The 21,502-nt window shown below is 39.5% G+C and overlaps 1 protein-coding gene across 2 annotated transcripts in view; it reads left to right on the top strand.

Moving 5' to 3' along the window:
* The window catches only part of dok4 (docking protein 4), an 88,509-nt gene that overhangs the window by 9,700 nt on the left and 57,307 nt on the right, over positions 1–21,502 (top strand). The window contains exon 2 of one of the 2 annotated variants that reach the window (XM_038693614.1): positions 84–170. The exons of the other annotated variant lie outside the window; for it this stretch is intronic. The gene's annotated coding sequence lies outside the window, so the exon portion shown is untranslated. The remainder of the gene's footprint in view (positions 1–83; positions 171–21,502) is intronic. 2 annotated transcript variants of the gene reach the window in all.

Genomic DNA, 21,502 nt, shown 5'->3' with positions numbered 1-21,502 from the left:
AGCCTAAAACCAGTTTACCAAAGCGACACAGTACCTTTAGCATCTTTCCTCATTAGCTATTTCCTCTGTGTTTCTTTTTGTAGGTGTGTATACACATTCATGTGTGTGGGCGGCTCGGCCAGCTGCAATTTGTTTGTTCCATCCTGCCTTTCCAGCACCAAAACATCTCTGTGAGTCCTGTCAGTACTGTTATGTCATGGCCTGTCACACTTTGACAGTTATGATGAGTGGGAGGGAGGTGGGCTGTGTGTTTGTGTGTATGTGATCACTGACCTTTATCTCTGAATGCTTTCACTTCTTGTGTGTTTGTGTTCTAGGGCTGGAAAGTCTCTGAAATAATGATACTGATATAAATCTGCTTTTGTGACTGAGTTGCAATGAAGCACTGGTCAATCACTATTACCATGATGAGGAATCCCATGCAGAGTAGTTATAGCATAATTGTACTGTTACAGTCCTACAACCGTTTCTGTTGCAGCATGGCCGCAGATAGGAGCGGAATTTAAAGGAACGTTCAGACACTTTGGGAAACATGCTGGTTTGTTTTTTTCACCTAGAGTCAGATGAGAAGATTAATAACTTTCATTTCCACAACAGCACAGCTTAGTGCAGAGGCTGGAATCAAAAGGAAACGGTTGGCATGTGTCAAGAGTGACAAAATAGACTGTCCAACTATGCTTATGAAAATATACTGTGTTATGTTTTGAGAATATGTGTATTTATTTTTTATTTTGTGGAAGCAATCCCTAACATCTTAGTAGTATTAGGCCAATTACATGTATTGTACCACAATTAGGTACAATTTTCATTTGCAAGATCTTCTATTTAGATTTTAGATGCTGCGATTCATAGATTCGATGGTGTCATTTGAAAATATGTGAAAATATATTGTGGTAAGACTAATATATAAATCCTGAAATACATATGTGAATCCTTCTATCTCTGTGTAGTTGCCACCTTGGGCATCCCGGTTGTAGACACTCATTACCTCAACTCAACTACTAATTCTCAAAAACATTCTGGTTCTTTGTACTAGTTTGTTTACATTGAAATTCAAAAGATAAACTTCCCCGAGCTAGTAAATATTTTGCATTTGCCACTAACACTGACAAGAAGCTAATGAGTATGCTTTTTTACTTTATGCTTTGCTTGTAATCAGCAGTTTGAATCAGTTGTTATTCAGATTCTATGTCAATTAGGGATGGATTGAGTAAACATGTTTTGTTTCTGACGGACACCTTTTATGCAGAGGCGATCTTCTAGCCTCTGTGACTTAGTGCAATGTTTCATTGAGGGATCCTTTTTAACTCTGTGGTTTATTATATATATTCAGAATTTGTATCTACTTTAGCGCTTGCTGTTGCTTCACTTAACAAAGTGAAATGGTTAAGTCATTTATTAGGCAGTATGCATATTTACTTCATCATAACTTTGTTGTCCAAGATATCCAACAAGGATCTCGCCAATGTGATCTTTACATCTTTTTAGCTGTAATCTCTGCTGGCACCCATGCTTGTCACCATTCATTTTTCACTTTTTTTTTATGAATGTAGCTACATATCTACAAAATGGGTTGTTCAATTGTATTTATCAGTAAACAACACTAGACCTATTGGAAGTCAGACATGTGGACAGCAACCCACCAACCCGCAAGAGGTCTAGAAGCAGGTATTTGAGGTAACTTTGTTATTCCAAAAGTGAATGGGGTTTTCTTAATTTTGGAACAGAACAGTAAGATCTAGTTTTACTTTGGCTTTCTATTGCAACAGAAGCCGTGGATAGCTTAGTGTCCAGAGCCATCAGAAAAAACATGATTTCTCTGAATTGACATGACATGACATGTTTTTTTAGAGTGGAGAAAAGTACTTCCAGAACTCGCAGCTCCTCCCACATTTTGCAGGGCCTTCAGGATCTAAAGGACAATATCTCACAGTCTATGACAACAGATATTTAAGCAGAGTTTTATTGATGATGGTTAATTACCTCTAATTTACTGAGTATAATTAATTTTGTCACCTTCTTGCTTTTGGAAATTCATGGAGTCTCAGTCTCATGTCACGCATCCTGTGATTTAAATTGAAACTGAGATAACGGGTGAGCATGACAGTTGGCTTGATGTCAACATCAATACGGACATCATTAATAATTAAAATGTTTTTGTATTAGATGAAACTCATAAAAAGTAATGGAAAGAAAGGCTGCCTGGAGACTGGGTGAGACAAGCAGCATTTTGAGGTAATGTAGAGGGGCAACTTTGCCAGAAACATTATATTTTATTTGTTTTGTTCCAAATGTCCATCCATGTTCCTGATAATGCTGACTCACTACTGTTGTCCAAATGCCTGCAGCTTAATAATCTTGAGCACTGGAGCTAAGCTACTGGTGAGAGACAGACCTCTCCTAGGCTTCTTTTATCTTAATTCAGGGTCTAGTAACAGATGATGTTATCCATGCCAAATGCACACATACACTGTGTGTTTATTCTGTATATTTATATGTTTGTGTGTATGTATGTGAGAGAGAGAGAGAGATGAACCAGTCAGCCAGTTTACCCAGAGGAAAGTCTGTCTGCGTCCAGGTCCAGCTTCACTGTTCTGGGATGAGAGAGTATCACAATATGGCCAACAGACATTTTTGCAGGAGGTGCAATATTTGTTAAAAGCAAAATCTGTGTCCAAAAAACATTTTAAATTAAATATTGACATGCTGTCCTGGCCTACACATCATATTCTAGAGACAAATATAACATATTTGTTTGGTATAGACCATTGCAAAAATCATTAAATATGTTTTTCAATTATAATTACAATATATATATTTGTGTGTATGTTTCTGCACATGCTCCATGAGTGTGTTTTTATGCACATACATTTGTGGGATTGGAAGGACCAAGGCCCAATAACGTGGTACAACAGTGTGACAGTGTGAATTTATGTAAGTGGTGGATTTGTTGCTCATTTAAACTAGTCGGCATAAAGGTTAAACTGTCACACTTGTAAACAAGGTTCTTGTCTCCAAAACCAATTTGCTGCTTGATTTTAACAGCAAATTAACATGAAGGTGGCTGATGGCAGCCAAATAGCTGAGGCTTAGTCTGCTGTTGCTGCTGCACTCGCTGTAAGTCACTCTACAGATGAGTGCCAGAGAAATGCCTGGAACTGATGGGTGGATGCTGCCCAATGAGCACTGCTGGCATCAGCCTGGTTTGCACAGGTGTGGCACTGTGGCAAGTGGAATCTGTACAGCATTCAGGTTCATTTAATCGTTTATACGTTTATTGGGTGCTTAGGAGATGCAGTTATTTTAGCAGGCTTGGCTCTGTGTTTGGTCCTTCATTTGTTTGTTGATCTCTAATAGGGATGTTACTGGGGTTGCACGATTTTGAGAAAAAGTTATACTGCCATTATTGTGGCCAATATTGCGATTGCGATATAATGGAGCAAATGGTACTATGAGTCTACTTGCTTGATAATCAAGGAAAATGCACAAAATACTGACATTTTGAAAATGTGTATTTCTCAGCTCAAACAAAATTAAAAGAACATAAGAAGAAATACACTACTGTACTGTATTCATTATAATGTAATATTGTACTATTTTACCAATGGTTGAATTTTAAATCCAGTTACCGCTGTTTCATTTCTATGGGTTATTTTTATTTATTGAATCCTTGTACAAACAAATACTAAGTACTAACTTAATCATGTTGTAAATCATGTTGTTCAACATTTAAAGATTTGCTGTAGGAAGTCAAACCTTTTTTTTAATGTCACTCCCCATCTAGGCTGTGATTGCTCGGTTGACGAAAAGTGACTGAGAAGCACATCGGCTTTATGAAAAGTTCAACATGTTGAACAACAAAAGGCACAGCTAACGTTAGATGGCTATCTAGCCAAACCCAAACCTTCCTCATCTTCTCCCTGTTTTCTTTAGGGGGGTCCCCAACTAAGGATTTACATAGTTGTGTAAATCTACTCCAGTTGTGATTATTTCTCTGATGCAGAGATATAATCACAACAGGAGTTTTCAGCATAAATATTATATAATATAATATATTACCTTAGAGTTTGTTTAATACCACATTTTTAGGAAATGTCAAGGACTGTCACGCTGAATCTTAGGGACAGCTGTGCATTCAGAAAAATGCTGACATCCGCATGCTAATGTGATTACTATGACAATGCTAATGACATTTTATAATTAGCACTGAAGTACAGCTGAGGCTGATGGGACATTATTAGGCCCCGTCCACACTACTGCGTTTTTGTTTTAAAACGGAGATCTTATGTTACGTTTGCACCTCCCATCCAGACTAAAATGGCAAAAACGAAGACCTAAAATGGAGAAGTTTCCGTCACAGCCGCTTTTAATTCCCATGTCACATTCAGTAAGAGTCCCAGCTCGTATTTGGTCCATGCAAAATAAAATTTGGTGTGGTTATTTATCTGCATTTCTTTATTCTTTCGCAAATTCTTCTGTAACTACGGAATAGACCATCTGCTTCATGTTTACACCAGCATGCGCATGCCCAGAGTACGTGAACGGCCACTAGACGTGCGTTGTTTTAATGTAGATGGAGATCATCTCCAAAATGCAGCTAAAACGCTACTGTGGATGGAGATGGTATTTGTTTTAATTCTCCGTTTGTAAACTAAAACGGAGTAGTGTGGATGGGGCCTTAGTTTTGCAGGCATTGGGCAAACTGACATTTTGAAACAATGATGGCACTAGATGAAAGGCCAATGATTACCAAAGTTGTTACAGTTCATTCTGATGGAGACATGAAAGTTTGTACCAAATGCAATCCATCGAAGGAGTAGCAAGGGAACTACTACAACTTAATCTCTTTAAACAACCCCTTGTTGTAAAATGATAAATAAATCTACGTTGTAATATTTGCTGAGACACTAAAGTCTGGACTAAAGCGGTGAACTGATTGGCTGTCATTGCCATGACTTAAGCCACACTGAAAAAGTGAACTGGGTACTTTTTATCTGTGATGTGTTATGAAATATAAAAGTCACATGTTTCATGTGACTTTGTGACTCTTACGTGACTCTTCAGCTAAGCATAAAAACATTTTTGCAATACTAATTTTCACTCTTTTTTAATGCACAAATTGAAAATGGTGGATGTAAATGCAATTAGTGAGTCAGAGAGGTGTAAAAAACATACTGTAGAGGAAGGGTTTATGGGGTTTTGGTGATATCTGTGTGTGTTTATGTGTACACGTGTCTGTGTGTGTCAGAAGCACATCAATACTCCAGCTTCATGTGAGGCTTTTGTGAAGCCCCAAGCATGTTTTATACCCACGTTGCGCAGGACCCAATTTGTATTGACACGTCTCTGGTCGGCTGCCCTGCCTGTTTCAGAGCAAGCAATGTCATGACAAGCTGCGAAATGAACATAATTGGCACTTTACTGTCACAGTCACTGTACTATACTATGTACTAAAATAGGCCATCATGTACTCACTCAATAATATACTACACACACACACACACACCATTTTTCACATTGTGACTTAGCTCTGTTCATTCATGGTCATATTGACCAAATCAAATCTCCTCTGTTGTAAATTATTGCTTAATTTTTTCCCAAAGTGACTTTGTTCTGTGGGTTGTCAAAATGCTCAGGTTTCTCTTTTTATTTAAACATGAATGTATCCACTGCGTCCACTCTGTAGGTCTAAAGAAAGCTGTTTATCAAGGCTTTCTTGTAATGTGTAAGATAAACATGAGTGTTTTTTTTTCTGTGAGTATATATGTGTGTGTGTGTGTGTGTGTGTGTGTGTGTGTGTATGGGTGTGTACTGCATGCATATATACTGGATTGGTCTGGATATGGCCCAGCTGTCCAGGGACGTGTTTGTGAGGGAGCGTGGGAGAGCAAGTTTGTGTGTGTGTGCTTATCCCTGCCGTTATCTGTGACAGATAGTTATGAGTAGACAGACTAGACATACTGACGCTTTCCCAAGTGTTAGCCTTGGGGCGGACAAGGGAGAGGCATGAGAGTGTGTGTGTGTGTGTGTGTGTGTGTGTGTGTGTGTGTGTGAGAGAGAGAGAGAGAGAGAGAGAGAGAGAAGGAAGGAAAAGATGAACATCTGAAATGCTCTGTTTCATCTCCATTCAACCCCCCACTTTTGGTTTTCTTACTTGTTCTTCATCATTGCTTATTGCCATTCTTTGCTGCTATCACTATAAAAATATTCCTCTTTATTCTTATATAGACAGTATCTTTCTTGTAGGAACAAGCCCATTTACTACAAGTTATTCAATTTCAGTTCTATTTTATCTTATTTTTATTGTGGCAAGTCGTAAAATAAGTTATCTCAGTTCACTTTCCATATAATTCAATTCAATTTAAATAAGCTTTTTTGGCATGGATGTATAACAACAATACTGCCAAAGCATCATACAAACTACCTAAGAACAATCAACCCCATACATTTCATTAGACAAGTAATTAAAGCATAAAGTAATTAAAGTGTATGTGTGTTTGTGTGTTTGTGTGTTAGAAAAATTCAAATATATTAAAAATTCAAATATATTAAAAATTCAAATATATTAAAAATTCAAATAAATAAATAAAACAGTAAGTGTGTGTTAAAAAAAACAAAACAAAACAAAAAAACGTACTCTTCCTAATAATATTAACAGAGACCCAACAATTCCCACCATGAACAAGCACTTTGCAAGTCAGGCAAGGAAAAACTTCCTTTTAGCAGGTAGAAACATTGAACCGAACCATGACCATGAGAAATCATTGAAGTTAGTTGGTGAAGATTGATGAGAGCAAAGCAGTCTAAATATATATCAGGTTTTTATAGCTATTTTTAAGGTTCTTTAGTTTAAAGATAAATTGGTAGCGGTTGAGGGCAGGAGATGATGGATTTTGTCTCTAATAATTAGAATTTTATCATTAAAGAAGCTCATGAAGTCGTTACTACTGAGGGGCTATAGGAATACATGGGCTAATAGAGCTGTGACTCTCTGTCAGCCTGCCTACAGTGCTGAAAAGAAACCTGGGGTTGTTCCTTTTTCCCTCTATTAATGGTGAATAATAGGCTACTCTGGTATTATGGTCATGCCTGCATTTAATTTTATTTTGCAATTATGCTAGATGTTGCTTCAAAAGATGTTAATCTGTAAAATATGACAAAAATAGTTTTTTGTCACACACCCCTAGAGCTGCAGCCACAACCACAAAGCATAACAGCACAAAACGGCAGTGAAAAAAACCCAACTTTTAGGAACCCCTGGAGCAGGCTAATTCAGCCATGGTTTCTTATAGAAACCACTTCCCATTCATATCAGAGCAAAACAAAAAGCTCCCTACAGTATAGAAACTTGCTTGGAATCAATCTAATCCAATTATTCTGTTTATGTACATGTTTTTTATCTCACTCTTGCTTTGGCATTGTAAAGGTCCGTTTCCCATGCCAATAAAGCCCCACTGAATTTAATTGAATTAGCTGAGATTACACATCAGATTTCTCTGAAATTTGTTTTGCATCACAATCCGTGTGTTTTGCAAACAGTACACAAGGGAGAAAATGTATCAAATGACTGTGTAATGGGGGCGGTGTGCAGTGGTTAGCACTGTCGCCTCACAGCAAGAAGGTCGTGGGTTTGAACCTTGGTTGTTCCAGGCCTCTCTCTGTGGAGTCTACGTGTGTTCTCACCGGGTGCTCCAGCTTCCTCCCACTGTCCAAAGACATGCAAGCTAGGTTAATTGGTAATTGTCCTTAGTTGTGAGTGTGACTGTTTTTTTGTCTATGTGTGGCCCTGCGATGGACTGCCGACCTGTCCAGGGTGACCCCGCCTTTCGCCCGATGTCAGCTGGGACTGGCACCAGCCCCCCCGCCACTCTGTACACAGGATAAGCGGTTGACGATGGATGGACTGTGTAATGTGAAAGAGGTTGGGCGTTTTTAGCCTCTTTCAGCTCATTGATTTGTTTAACTTAACTGTTTTGTTCACTCTTACTGCTCTCATTAATCTCCTTATCAGTAAACCCACTTTATTCCAACTGCTGAGCACCAAACAGCAGACACGATTACACAGAGTTACACAAAGACTAGCTGGTGAACATAGTGGAGTATTTAGCCACTGAAGAGACAGACATTTTTCTCAAAGGTTGGTGGAGATCAAAACAGCTAAGAAGATAATTAATATAGACTTATATTTGTTGATGGACCAGAGACAGGACACCAAATAAATACTAATTGTTGTCACCATAATTCCTGTACCTAGAAAATCGAGTCTGAACGACTACCACACAGTGGCTCTCACCTCCATTCTGATGAAGTACTTTGAGAAACTGGTTCTTCAACACATAAAGAACAACATCCCAGCCAGCCTGGATCCTCACCAGTTTGCTTTCAGAACCAACAGATCCACAGAGGACGCCGTCTCCACTGCCCTCCACTCAGCCCTCACACACCTTGAGAAAAACAACACCTACATCAGAAAGCTGTTTTCAGCTCAGCTTTCAACACAATCTCCCCATGAAACTGATCAGCAAACTCAGCACTCTGGGCTTAAACACAACACTCTGCAGCTGGATACTGGACTTCCTCACAAACAGACCCCAGTCAGTTTGGATTGGCAGACTCACCGGAGCCCCCCAGGGCTGTGTGTTCAGCCCTCTCCTGTTCACGCTGTACACCCACGACTGCATCCCCTGACATGAAGGGAACTCTGTTGTGAAGTTTGCGGACGACACCACCACCATCGGATGGATTTCAAACTATGATGAAACTTCATCTCTGAAGGAAATTGAGAATCTTATAGAGTGGTGCTTAGAGAACAACCTACTGCTCAACGTCAGCAAAACCAAGAAGACACACACTCCTGTCTACATCAGTGGAGCTGAGGTGGAGCAGGTGAACAGTTTTACATTCCTGAGCATCACAGAGAACTTGACATGGTCATCTCACAAGAAGGCTCAGAAAAGACTGTATTTCTTAAGGAAACTTAAGAATGCAAACTTCCCATGTGAAGCTCTTATTAACTTTTACACAACGCCCAAAACATCACAGACAGAAATCGCACACGTAACACATCCCTTGTGTGTTAATTACAGCCATTGGTGCTTCATTCCCATGGTCAGCTCATGAATAACAGCAAATGAGCAAGAAGCTGTAAAAAGAAATCAAAGAATGAAAACACCCAGCCAAGCATAGTTTGAGTTCAGAAAGAACACACTCCTTAATTTCTATTAAATCAAGCACAAACAACGATATCTGGCTGAAATTTAGCTTCTGTGCGAAAAATGAGCAACTAATAATAATACTGTTAATAAACACTTTTAACAGTACCTATACTGCTAATACACAACACACCATTACTAAATGTGGAATCCCTTCACAAGCAAGTAGGAAGCAGTGAAAAACAACAACTACCTTTTTGTTTCTTTTGCCTACAAAACAAGGGTTTAGCGTATGCTCCTAAATGAAAATAAGTAAATAAATAAAGTAACACAGAGTAAATTAACAAACTATTTATATATATATTTATATACATATACGCGTGTGCTCCTTCCCCTTGTGTGCAATTATGATGTGAAAACCAGTGGAGGACTATGGAAGTGAAGACCCTGGTATCTGTTGTCAAAGCTTTTCAAAATACTGAAACAGATTTTTTGAAAACTGCTTTTAAAACACTGATCACTCATCACATTGATGAGAGAAAACACTCATCACAGAAAACTACTGTGATTGAGGCATTGTAGCTTGTGGCATAAGGACTTGCAGTTTTTGAACCAGGGACGTACCATACACCAGCACCTTCTCTCTTATGTCCCAGCTCGTGATTTCATTTCCCTGCAGCATCACTTGTTCAAAATTACACTCTGAATTGTCTCTAAACTGAGCAAAGCTCTCTTTCACTCAGTTTGGTCGGTGCACCGACTGTATATATTTATTTTTAATTCTATTTTAATTTTAAATATGTGTCTGTTCTGTGTGTAGCGGGATCGGGGATACAACTTCAGTGCCATTGTGCAGCCCTGTATTGTAGAATGACAAATAAATGCACCTTGAACCTTGGTTTAGGTGTTGAGTATATGGGTTTGAGTGAAAAATGTGAGTGTGAGTCACCACTCAACTCTTTAAAGTAAGCAAAACTTTTGACACAGTACTGGGTTTGTGATGCTGGTGTAATGCTTTTATTTAAATCACTGGTAATATAGATGAGTAGATGGGAGAAAGTGAAACCTTTTGTCAGTGTCATACTGCACGAGGGTGTGGCTTTTTCCAGAGAGCAGTACATGCCAGTGCAGACTGGAAAAGATTTGTTACAATTTAAAGCAGCATTATGTAAGTTTAGTGGTTTGTGCCGCAGTCCCCTAATATGCCACATTTGCTCATTCATACTAAACAGGGCTGGACTGGGACAAAAAACCGGCCCTGGCATTTTGACCAAAATTGGTCGGACACCTCTTAGCCCACGAGACTTGACACTGCACAAATAGTGGGGCCACAACAACAAGACAACAATATATTTTAATACGCTTAGTATATGGGGAAAAAAATGCCGTGACGAAATAGTTGATAGGGGGGCCTGGGGGTCACACTTAAATTCCTACATTCTGGAGACATACTTGTATCAACCCTCAAATACTGCTACCTTGTTATGCCATTTGTCAAACTGGACCCTATAAATCATTGAGCTACATTTTAATTGTTAAATATCATAGACCATATAAATACATTTATTATGATATTTCTAATTAGTTCTGATAAAAAAAAATTGGGCTTTAAACACTTCATTTCCTGCATTCTGGTGAATTACTCTGCACCAATTCATTGAGGAAATGTCTTTATTTACACACAAAATTCAGGTGACAATTCAAAAAATAAAAATATAGTGTAAAGAGCTGCGAGGCTCTCAGGCATTCTGTATTGCTGTCAAATATGTTTCTCCTGTTTTTTTATTTTATTTCATCCCTGCTGAGTCAACACACATGCAGGCATGACTGAAGTAACCTAAAGTCTTTAAATGTGCATGTGGCACCTTTTCACCTCAATGATAAATTAATTCATTTTAATTCAGTATAAACCCCTGCACCTTAATAGCTCCTATGTTTCAGCAGCCTTTCTGCTCATGTTTAAAACTTTCTGCGCATTAAAAATCTCTCCCACATATCTGAGTTCTCCGACATTTGCACAATAACAATTTGAGATATAATATTAGTAGATATAATGAGAATGAAGTCATTATATTTTAACAAAATCTACCTGCTGTGCATTACCCTGCGTTATTGCTCTGCTGACCAACAACATTTATATTTAAATGTTTTGTTTACAATTTTGAAGCTGTGAGCAATGCGCTCTCTTCCAGGTAGTAACGGCGGGGGGGTCACGTTAAGTGAACTTAAGACAAAATTTAGCAATATTATTGCGAGTAGCCTCCGCTCTGTGAAGAGCTGTGAGAAATATTTTTATTGTTGTTGTTGAGTTACATTCTGGGCTACTGTCAAAACATTCGGGGCTAAAGCCCCGTAAAAATGACGCCGTGTCCCCAGTGTCCCCAGTGTAAATGAGCCTCCCTCCCTACAGGTTGAGCTACTCCTGCTTACAGCTTCACCTCCTCTCTCCTCCTGCTCTCTCTCTCACTCAGCCCTGTCACTCGCTAACACGCCTCCTCCTCTGCGGCCACGGCTCTCCTTTTCCCCTTCAGGTGCCTGTGTCTGCTCTACTCAGGGTCCTGCAGCTGATGTTGAAGCTACAGCAGCCCCGGTAGCAAACATATCGGTTGTTTCTCCGTCTGAAGAATTTCTTTAGGGGGGGGGATAAGGCAAGGAACAGAGAGCAGAGGGGGTGGGGGCCGCTGGTCGTTGGCCCATTTTAAAAAAAACTGTTATATAAATAAATAATCTACATTACACTGGCCCCAAAGGTGCATAGGCCAGATTACCATCCAGCCCTGATACTAAACCAATGTTTGCAGCATGATCCAGCAACCATGTGTGCTTTCCGGAACCAGCAGCGAAAAAGACTGACGTGTTATACAACACCGGCATACCTCTGCACCACCAAAGCATACTTTCAGATGTTCTGAAAACATTTTTAAATATTATTTGGTTTGAGCTTTTGCATTTATTCAAAGGCTGTAACAGAGAATACATTATAGGTTGAGAATTCTTCTTTGCAACGCACAGTATTTAAAAAGTTCATTAAAAAACTGTTTAAGAAACTATAATCAGGTTTTAAATAAATCTTAAATTGAAATGCAAATGTGTGCTTGTGGGTACACATACAATATGTGTGTGTACCATTGTGGAAAATAAGTACAGTGGTGTGTCACCTTAATAGGATAAGAGTATGGGCTGGTGTCACAGACAATGTGATAGAGGAATTACCAGGATGACAAATGGTAGAGGAAAGGATGGACGGTTTATGTGTGAGTGTGTGTGAGAGGGAGAGAGAGAGAGAGAAAGGGGGGGAGAGAGAGTGTGTTTGTTGGAAGGTGTTGCAGGGTGAAACTGGGTTAGAAAAGCTCAATTCGTCATACTGTACAGCTTGCTATCAATCATGCACAGACACACTCACAGCTACACCGTAAAATGCCAAAAGGATTGGTGGTGGAGTCAGTTTCATCATTGTTGGAACAAGGAAATTCAATCAGCCAATCAAACAATCATCGGAGTTACTTAGATTTTTTGCCAGCTCTCTTCCTCTCTCCCTTTGTTTTTGCTTGTCTCTTTTTCCCTGTTTTTCTCTCTCCCCATCTGTCTTTGTTTTCCCTCTTGATTTTCTTTCTTTCATTTTTCCTTCTTTCTTGATTTTTACAGCAGTTTGAGATGACGTGTAATCAGTTATCAAGGCTTCTCTTTTGACAGTGTAACAAAGCTTTGCGCAGTTAACCAAAACCTAAAAAGAGTTGGAAAGAGAAATATGCTTATTCCGCTGCTTTCAGAGAGTGAGATGAGAAAATCAATATTAGCCTGATTTCGCTGTGTTAAGGACGTAGCTTAGCATAAAGCGCTGAAGCAGGGGGAAACCGCTAGCTTGGCTCTGTCCACAGTTCTAAAGCTCTAGTTAAGTTTAATGTTTTGTTGCTTTGTTTAATCTGTACACAAAGAGAAATGTAAAAAGTCAGTTTGCGGTTTTAAAAGAAGCTGCATGCTCAAACTATTTCTTGCATGGGTCCAGACCTCTAAATACTTTGAACTTTTGAGTTTTTCAAAGTTTTCAAGTTTTTTGGCTTTACTTGATTATTGTGTTGATGCTTCTTCCTCTTTCAGCTGCTCACCACATCGGCTAATCTTTTTCCATCTCACTGGCAAACAGGGCCCAACCCAGCCTGGCATCAAAAATTGATGTTCTAGTCTGTCTGACTCTAGTACATGAATTAAGTGGTATCTTCAGTATCGAGCTGCAGTTGGCATGTACAGGAAGTGTCGAGGGCAGCTCAGTTTGTGACCAAAGTTACTCTAATGATCCTAGACAAGTAACGCTAACAGACATTACATAAACAAAAATGAGTCCCATCACATGAAACACATAAAAAACAAAGCTGTTTCAAACCATAACGTAACGTGCAATAAGATATTCTACCTACTGTATTTACAATGCTTCTTCTCCATGACTGCAGGCTTTCTGACCTGCCTTCGAGTCTGGTCTTTATAAAGATGGTTTTGGTTGTTTCTTTCACTTAGTCTCTGAGAAATGTTTCAACACTTTATCATCACATTCATGGTGGCATTAGCAACCCAGTCTGACTAAAACAGACCAGTGTGGAACTAACTGCAGCACAGTGAATCACTTCCTGTTGGTGTTTGGTGGCCTTCTGCAGCACCAGTATTACCTGGTGACTCATTCTTTGTCTTGCAGGTTAGCAGCTCTGCTGCAAAGTAACTTCACTAGCTGCTTAGCTTTACTTTGTTACATGTCCTTTGCAGTAAACTCTCAATGATACATATTTGCTTTAGATCACATCATGGTATACTTGGTTATACACTGAACATGACATGTTAGGTGATTTTTCGGGAGAGATGTATTTGCAGTTTGTATTACTATAAGATATATTACCATGAAAATTTGTATAGATATTCAGGTAGAGGGTAAACCCTATTGACTTTGGTGAGCCCCTGATTTTTGAAGAAGTTGGATCAGCACCTCTTATACAACTGCTCTGTACGATTTGCCCTGATATAACAAAATGTCATCATAACTTTATAGTGGTGCCAAAACTGCTCAGCAGTCAGTTCTAACAGCGTCTCACTGATGTTGCGCTGCCTTCCACTTGACTTGTCTTTTCATTTTCACTCTCCAAATCAGATAACCAGGAATGTAACAAGCTAATGACTGTGCTGTTGTGCAGAAAATATAGAAATATTGAAATGTGAATATGAAATGAGCTAGTTAACAAAGCAGTGTGTTTACATGGCAGTGTCTGCATAGCACTGGCTCCTGTGCATATCAGAATTTATCCAGGTTTTTAGAGAAATGGGCGGACAGAGACATAGACATAGATTTTGTCAAAATGATTGTATAGAGCTGGAAGTGAGAATGAAAGGAAAAGAGTGAGAGATGGAAAAAACAAATGGAATGAGTTAGTAAAAGGAACACTGAAAGAAGAAGAAAAGGGGAGACAGACATGGAGGAATAGGGGCTGATCGTCTGACTGATTTCATGAGTCACTTCTCTGCAGGCGAGAGGCTGGAGACACAGGTGCCTGTGTGTGTCCCCATGGCTCACTGTGTGTGTGTTGCAGTGATCTTATTAGTTTTGCAAGTGTGTGTGTCTAGATGCACAGAGATACTGACCAGATGTGATGTTTGATGTTCAAAAGTCTCAACCTGAGAAGGTTATACGCAGGAGAGCATAAAGGTCACAACACAGAAACACACACCCGTTTGTTGGCTGAAATGTAGTGGCTGCTAGACCAAAATTACACTGAACCAAATTAAAAGCCCGGATGTACACAATTTGAACAATGTTGAACCAACTGTATTATTTATCATTTTCATTCATTCAAACCTTTATTTATCCAGGATAAAAAAACTCCTGGCAAGTGCTGCCTATTATAGACGGGTTTGTTGTATACAAACACTACTGGATGTGAGCGCAGCCAGGGGGCTAAACCGCGTTAGTAGCCGCTCAGAAGACTGTAGTGAATCACTGTAATCAACTTAGATTTCGCATTATTTGTAAATTCTTGTTGACTTAATAATAAACTGCCATTTCACAGTTGGATCTGTTTGTTTGTGTTTGATTTGCATAATAATATAACATGCACGACTGCAATGCAGGTCAGCTTCACCAGATCTTATGTTGTTCAGCTGTTCAGCTGTTAGCCAAAAAGCTAAAGGAATAATGTAAAACGATGGAGAGAGGCGTTCTATCCACAGCCATAAGTACTGCCATTAGGCCGACTGTGTCACACTCAGAGATGCAAAGAACATTGTCTTCCGTTGTAAACTTTGTGCAACCAGCAAAAAGCTTTCAACCATGAGCAATTTTGTATTAAAGCATCTGCTAAAGTAGCAGAGCAACGTGAACCTTAGCCTGTAGAAAGAAAGTCCGGCAGCTACTGCCAGTGAAGCATCCACTCGGCAGAGGAGAGTGGTGTTAAGCAACGTTGTGTTTTGTAAAAGCAATGAATACTTCTCTTATAAATGCATGTGCAAAACAGTAACTTCAATTCAATTTTATTTATATAGCGCCAAATCACAACAACAGTTATCTCACAGCACTTTTCATAAAAGAGCAGGTCTAGACCGTACTCTGTGATGATATTTACAGAAGCCCAACAGTTCCCACCAAGAGCAGCACTAGGCGACAGAGGCAAGGAAAAACTTTATAATGATTATAATAACAATAGGACTAGTAACAATAGTTGTTGCAGCAGAGGGTGTCGAGCAGGAACACGGGGGCAGCAGGTGATCCGCAACCACAGATCCAGACTCCACAGCTCCAGAGCCAGAAAACCTGCAGGAAGTGATAGGAGGAGAGAGGAGAGAGACGAGAAAGCACAAGACTACCAGAAAGGGGAGAAGTTGTGTTAGTAACATGCAATAATGGGATGAGGTTGCGTACAGAGGGAGAGAAAGTAGAGGAGAGAGGAGCTCAGTGGATCATGGGAAATCCCCCGGCAGTCTAGGCCTATAGCAGCATAACTAAGGGATGGTTCAGGACTACCTGAGCCAGCCCTAACTATAAGCTTTATCAAAGAGGAAAGTCTTAAGCCTACTCTTAAATGTGGAGATGGTGTCTGCCTCCTGAACCCAAACTGGAACCTGGTTCCACAGGAGAGGAGCTTGATAGCTGAACGCTCTGGCTCCCATTCTACTTTCGGAGACTCTGGGAACCACAAGTAACCCTGCATTCTGGGAGCGCAGTGCTCTGGTGGGGTAGTAAGGTGCTATGAGCTCTTTAAGATAAGATGGTGCCTGACCATTAAGAGCTTTATAGGTAAGAAGAATGATTTTAAATTCTATTCTGGATTTTACTGGAAGCCAATGCAAAGAAGCTAAGACAGGAGAAATATGATCTGTTTTCCTGGTTCCTGTCAGAACACGTGCTGCAGCATTCTGGATCAGCTGAAGGACTGATTGGTCTTAATGGACTTTTTCAAGCAGCCTGATAATAAGGAATTGCAGTAATCCAGGCTAGAAGTAACAAATGCATGGACTAGTTTTTCTGCATCATTTTTAGACAGGATGTTCCTGATTTTTGCAATATTACGTAGGTGAAAAAAGGCGGTACTTGAAATTTGCTTAATGTGAGACTTAAACGACATGTCCTGATCAAAGATAACTCCAAGATTCCTCACAGTGGTGCTGGAGGCCAGGGCGATGCCATCCAGGGAAACTATATCTTTAGATAATGCGTCACGGAGGTGCTTAGGCCCCAGAACAATAACTTTTTCTGAGTTTAACATTAGAAAATTACAGGTCATCCAGGTTTTAACATCCTGAAGGCACATTTGAAGTTTAGCTAACTGATGAGTTTCATCTGGTTTGATTGATAGATATAACTGAGTATCATCTGCATAACAATGAAAGCTTATGGAATGTTTCCTGATAATATTGCCTAAAGGAAGCATATATAAAGTGAAGAGGATTGGTCCGAGGACAGATCCTTGAGGAACTCCATGACTAACTTTGGCATGCATGGAGGACTCATCGTTAACATGTACAAACTGAAATCGATCTGATAAATAGGACTTAAACCAGCTTAGAGCGGTTCCTTTAATGCCAATGAAATGTTCCAGTCTCTGCAATAGGATCTGATGGTCAGTGGTATCAAATGCAGCACTAAGATCTAATAAAACCAGTACAGAGACAAGTCCTTTGTCTGATGCAATAAGGAGGTTGTTATAGTATTTATAGTAATTTTCACCAGTGCTGTCTCTGTGCTATGATGAGCTCTAAATCCTGACTGAAAATCCTCAAAAAATCAGCAACTGCTTTCTCCAGGTCTATAGTTGGCTAAAACATCCGGATCAAGATTGATCATATCTAGTATAGAAGTGCTGACTAAGGGTAAAATATCTTTAAGCAACCTAGTCAGGGTGGGGTCTAAGAGGCAGGTTGATGGTTTAGATGAAGAAATTATTGATTGTTATTGTTAGTTGGTAAAGATTGAGGGAAGCAAAGCAGTCTAAATATATATCTGGTTTTACAGCTGTTTCTGAGGTTCCTGAGTTTAGAGATAAGTTGGTGCCAGTTGAGGGCAGGTCTTGGTGAATTTTGTTTCTAATAGTTAGAATTTTATCATTAAAGAAGCTCAAGAAGTCGTAACTACTGAGAGCTATGGGAATACTTGGCTCAATAGAGCTGTGACTCTCTGTCAGCCTGGCTACAGTGCTGAAAAGAAACCTGGGGTTGTTCCTATTTTCCTCTATTATTCCTATAAGTTTTAAGACTATCTTGCCAAATTAAACGAGAATTTTCCAGTTTGGTGGAACGCCAATTCCTCTCAAGTTTCCGCAATATTTGCTTTAATTTGTGAGTTTCAGTATTATACCATGGAGCTAACCGTCTTTGTTTTATTATTTTCTTTTTTAGAGGGGCAACAGAGTCGAGTGTCATTCGCAGCGAGCCTGCAGCACTATCAACAAGATGATCGATTTGGGAGGGACTGAAATTAGCATAGGAGTCCTCCGTTACTTTGTGACTTGATAATGAATTTAGAGCTGATGGAATCGCATCCTAAAATTTAGCTACAGCACTATCAGACAGACATCTTGTATAGAAATTTTTGCCCAATGGCGAGTAGTTCAGCAATACAAACTCAAAAGTTATCAAACAGTGGTCGGACAAAGAGGGATTCTGTGGAAACACTATTAAATGTTCAATTTCAATACCATACACCAAAACAAGGTCGAGGGTGTGGTTAAAACAGTGAGTCGGTTCATGAACACTCTGAGAGAAGCCAATGGAATCTAACAGAGAGATAAACGCAGTACTGAAGCTGTCATTCTCAACGTCCACATGAATATTAAAATCCCCTACAATAATAACTTTGTCCGTTTTAAGGACTAAAGTTGACAAAAACTCTGCAAATTCAGATAAGAATTCAGAGTACGGACCAGGTGCTCGGTACTCTATAACGAAGAGAATTGGTTGCAGTGATTTCCGACTTAGGTGCGAAAGACTAAGAACAAGGCTTTCAAATGAGTTATAATTTAGTTTAGGTTTAGAGCTGATTAGTAGGCTAGAGTCAAAGATAGCTGCAACTCCACCTCCTCGGCCTGTGCCTGTGTAACGTTAGTTCAAAAGTAATTACTGCGGTTATTTATATTTCAGCCAGTGGCGTTAAGAAACGTTATGTATTGTAAAAATTATACTCCTTGATGCTGTTATGAATATAAGATTAGTTAAAATGTCAGGACCTGCTTTGAATTTTTTCATTTTTAATTAGACTATATCCATAGCCTATATGAAACAGCATCCTCTGGTCTGAGAGGCTGCAGTGTTTTCAGTTCGGCTGGTTGTTGACTCCTCAGGTTAATTATTGTTCCAGTAAAGTGGATTCATTTCTAAAATGCTCTGCTGAACAGGTTTTCTGTCACTTTTAAAGATGGGGTGCGGTGGTTGAAAGTCATTGTAACGGAACAAGTAACATGACTATTTACTTTTAATACCCAGTAATAAGTAATATTACTTTTTAAATGAGTAATAAGTAAAAAATCCAGTTGGGTGGGGGGAATCCAGAATCCAGACAGAGCAGGAGTGGAGCAAAGACGGGAGGCAGTTTCCAGCAGGGAGTCTGTACACAAAAACAACAGCGTTAGGCAAGGTTCAGTAACATGGGGGTCACAAAGTACGGGGGCTAGAAAGGAGACTGACAGAACAGTTTTAGACTACAATCTGGCGATGAGTTGCAGGGATGACAGGGTATATATGAGCGGGCTAGATGAGATGATGAAGAGCAGCTAGGGTTGACTCCTGTGCACCTGGCTCCACTCCTGCAATCAGAGAGACACACACATACACACACAAGGAGGGGGGAAGAGAGACTCACAGGGGTGCAGACCTAAGACTTGGATCCCTCCACATCACCTCCACAAGAAAAGAAGTTGGCCATGACTTAACTCCTTGACTAACTGTTCATGACCCAGGAGCCAGGCACCAAGTCTGTAGCCAAAATGGCCGAGGAGAAGGTGGCTGTGCCTAGAACCTCTGTCCCTGGCGAGAGAGTATTTTCCGCTGCTGGTGACATTGTCTCATCAAGCAGATCTGTGTTGTCTCCAGAAAATGTGGACATGCTCATGTTTCTGGAGAAACAAAATTAGAAACACTATACATACATATAAAACAGAATTGTTTACAAAAAATTTTTTCATAAAGGAGCTGTTTTTGTTTTTGTTAGTCAAAAAAGATCATATTTTATGAAGGAAATCTCTCTCTGGCACTTTTTTCTGTATCAAAAATGTACTTGACTCGAACCAAAGTATGAATTTTGTGAACCCTTACGCCCCTAATATACAGATGTTTAACATTTGCCATTGTGGGTAAGAAGACTTTGATATGTAGCTGGGTGTGTGTTGTTGTGAGGGCTGCTGGCTTGTCAGAAAATAGACTGTGAACACTCCATTGATTCTGTGTCATCACACACAAACACACACAAGAAGAGGCAAAACGGGATCAATGAGGGTGCATCAGTGAATCGATATCCTCGTTACGATTTACATCTTGCTTTGACAAGTGTGTGTGTGTTCAATAACTGATCACTATTTGAGCAGGTGAATGACTGACCTGTTGAGTCTGAGTACAATCCAAACCCATTTCAAAGTAATTAAAGACAGGTTAAAACACATACTCAGCCATTGCAGTTTGTTTTGTTGTTTTTTTAATTAATTTTTTCTCTGTCTCAGTTTATGGTCTTGTATTATTTCTGACCAAACAATGGACAAGGAGAGATGTGTCAAAGAATGTTGTGGCCAGTAATTTCTTGTGCCGCGGCCGCTTCTTCTTCTTCGTCTTCATCTCCTTCTTCTTGTGACAGTATCCTGAGGCAAATGTTGTGTTGCCCTCTCATTTCTATGATGCTCATTTAGTTTACAGCATTCATTTCTGCTCCAAGGGGAACAGTTGTGTATGGAGGTCCACAGTATATTAAAATTTTAAAAATCAATCCAACTCAAATCTCATTTTCACAAAATGAGCAATGAATTGTGCATAGTCTTGAGATTGTGCTAAGCGGGCTAGTGTGAAGTAAAGGAAAATAATTACAACTAAGAATTAGGAAAAATATACAAAGGAACAAATATTTATATAATTTAGGCACTGCTATACTCCCTGTTGTAAAGCAAACAATTCACAAGATCACAGGATTCACAAAGGACAATGTACTGGACAGAGGATAGACTGTACATGTACAGGATGTACAGGATATTCAGCCGAATTTTGTTGTATAGTTTTGGTCCAGTTAAATTGAATGTACCCAGAACTCTGTGGAAAACAATATTAATATTGGGTGGATAATTGAATTGAATGAACAAAGAATATATGTACAGTATGTCACAAAAGTGAGTACACCCCTCACATTTTTGTAAATATTTGATTATATCTTGTCATGTGACAACACTGAAGAAATGACACTTTGCTCCAATGTAAAGTAGTGAGTGTACAGTTTATATAACAGTGTAAATTTGCTGTCCCCTCAAAATAACACATCACACAGCCATTAATGTCTAAACCGCTGGCAACAAAAGTGAGAACACCCCTAAGTGAAAATGTCCTAATTGGGCCCAAAGTGTCAATATTTTGTGTGGCCAACGTTATTTTCCAGCACTGCTTTAACCCTCTTTGGCTTAGCCATTTTCCCTCCCCGGTGTCATGTGACTCATTAGTGTTACAAGGTCTAAGGTGTGTTGTTATCGCTCTCACACTCCCTCATAGTGGTTGTTGGAAGTTAAACATGGTACCTCATGGGAAAGAACTCTTTAGTATCTGAAAAAAATAATTGTTGCTCTACATAAAGATGGCCTACACTATAAGAAGATTGCCAAGACCCTGAAACTGAGCTGCAGCACGGTGGCCAA

Source organism: Micropterus salmoides, unplaced genomic scaffold, assembly GCF_014851395.1.
Source record: "Micropterus salmoides isolate LMB-PRFRI ecotype aquatic unplaced genomic scaffold, ASM1485139v1 Ms_hic_scaffold_3, whole genome shotgun sequence".
NCBI classification, from domain to species: Eukaryota; Metazoa; Chordata; class Actinopteri; order Centrarchiformes; family Centrarchidae; genus Micropterus; species Micropterus salmoides.
This window is presented reverse-complemented; position numbering and strand designations above follow the sequence as displayed.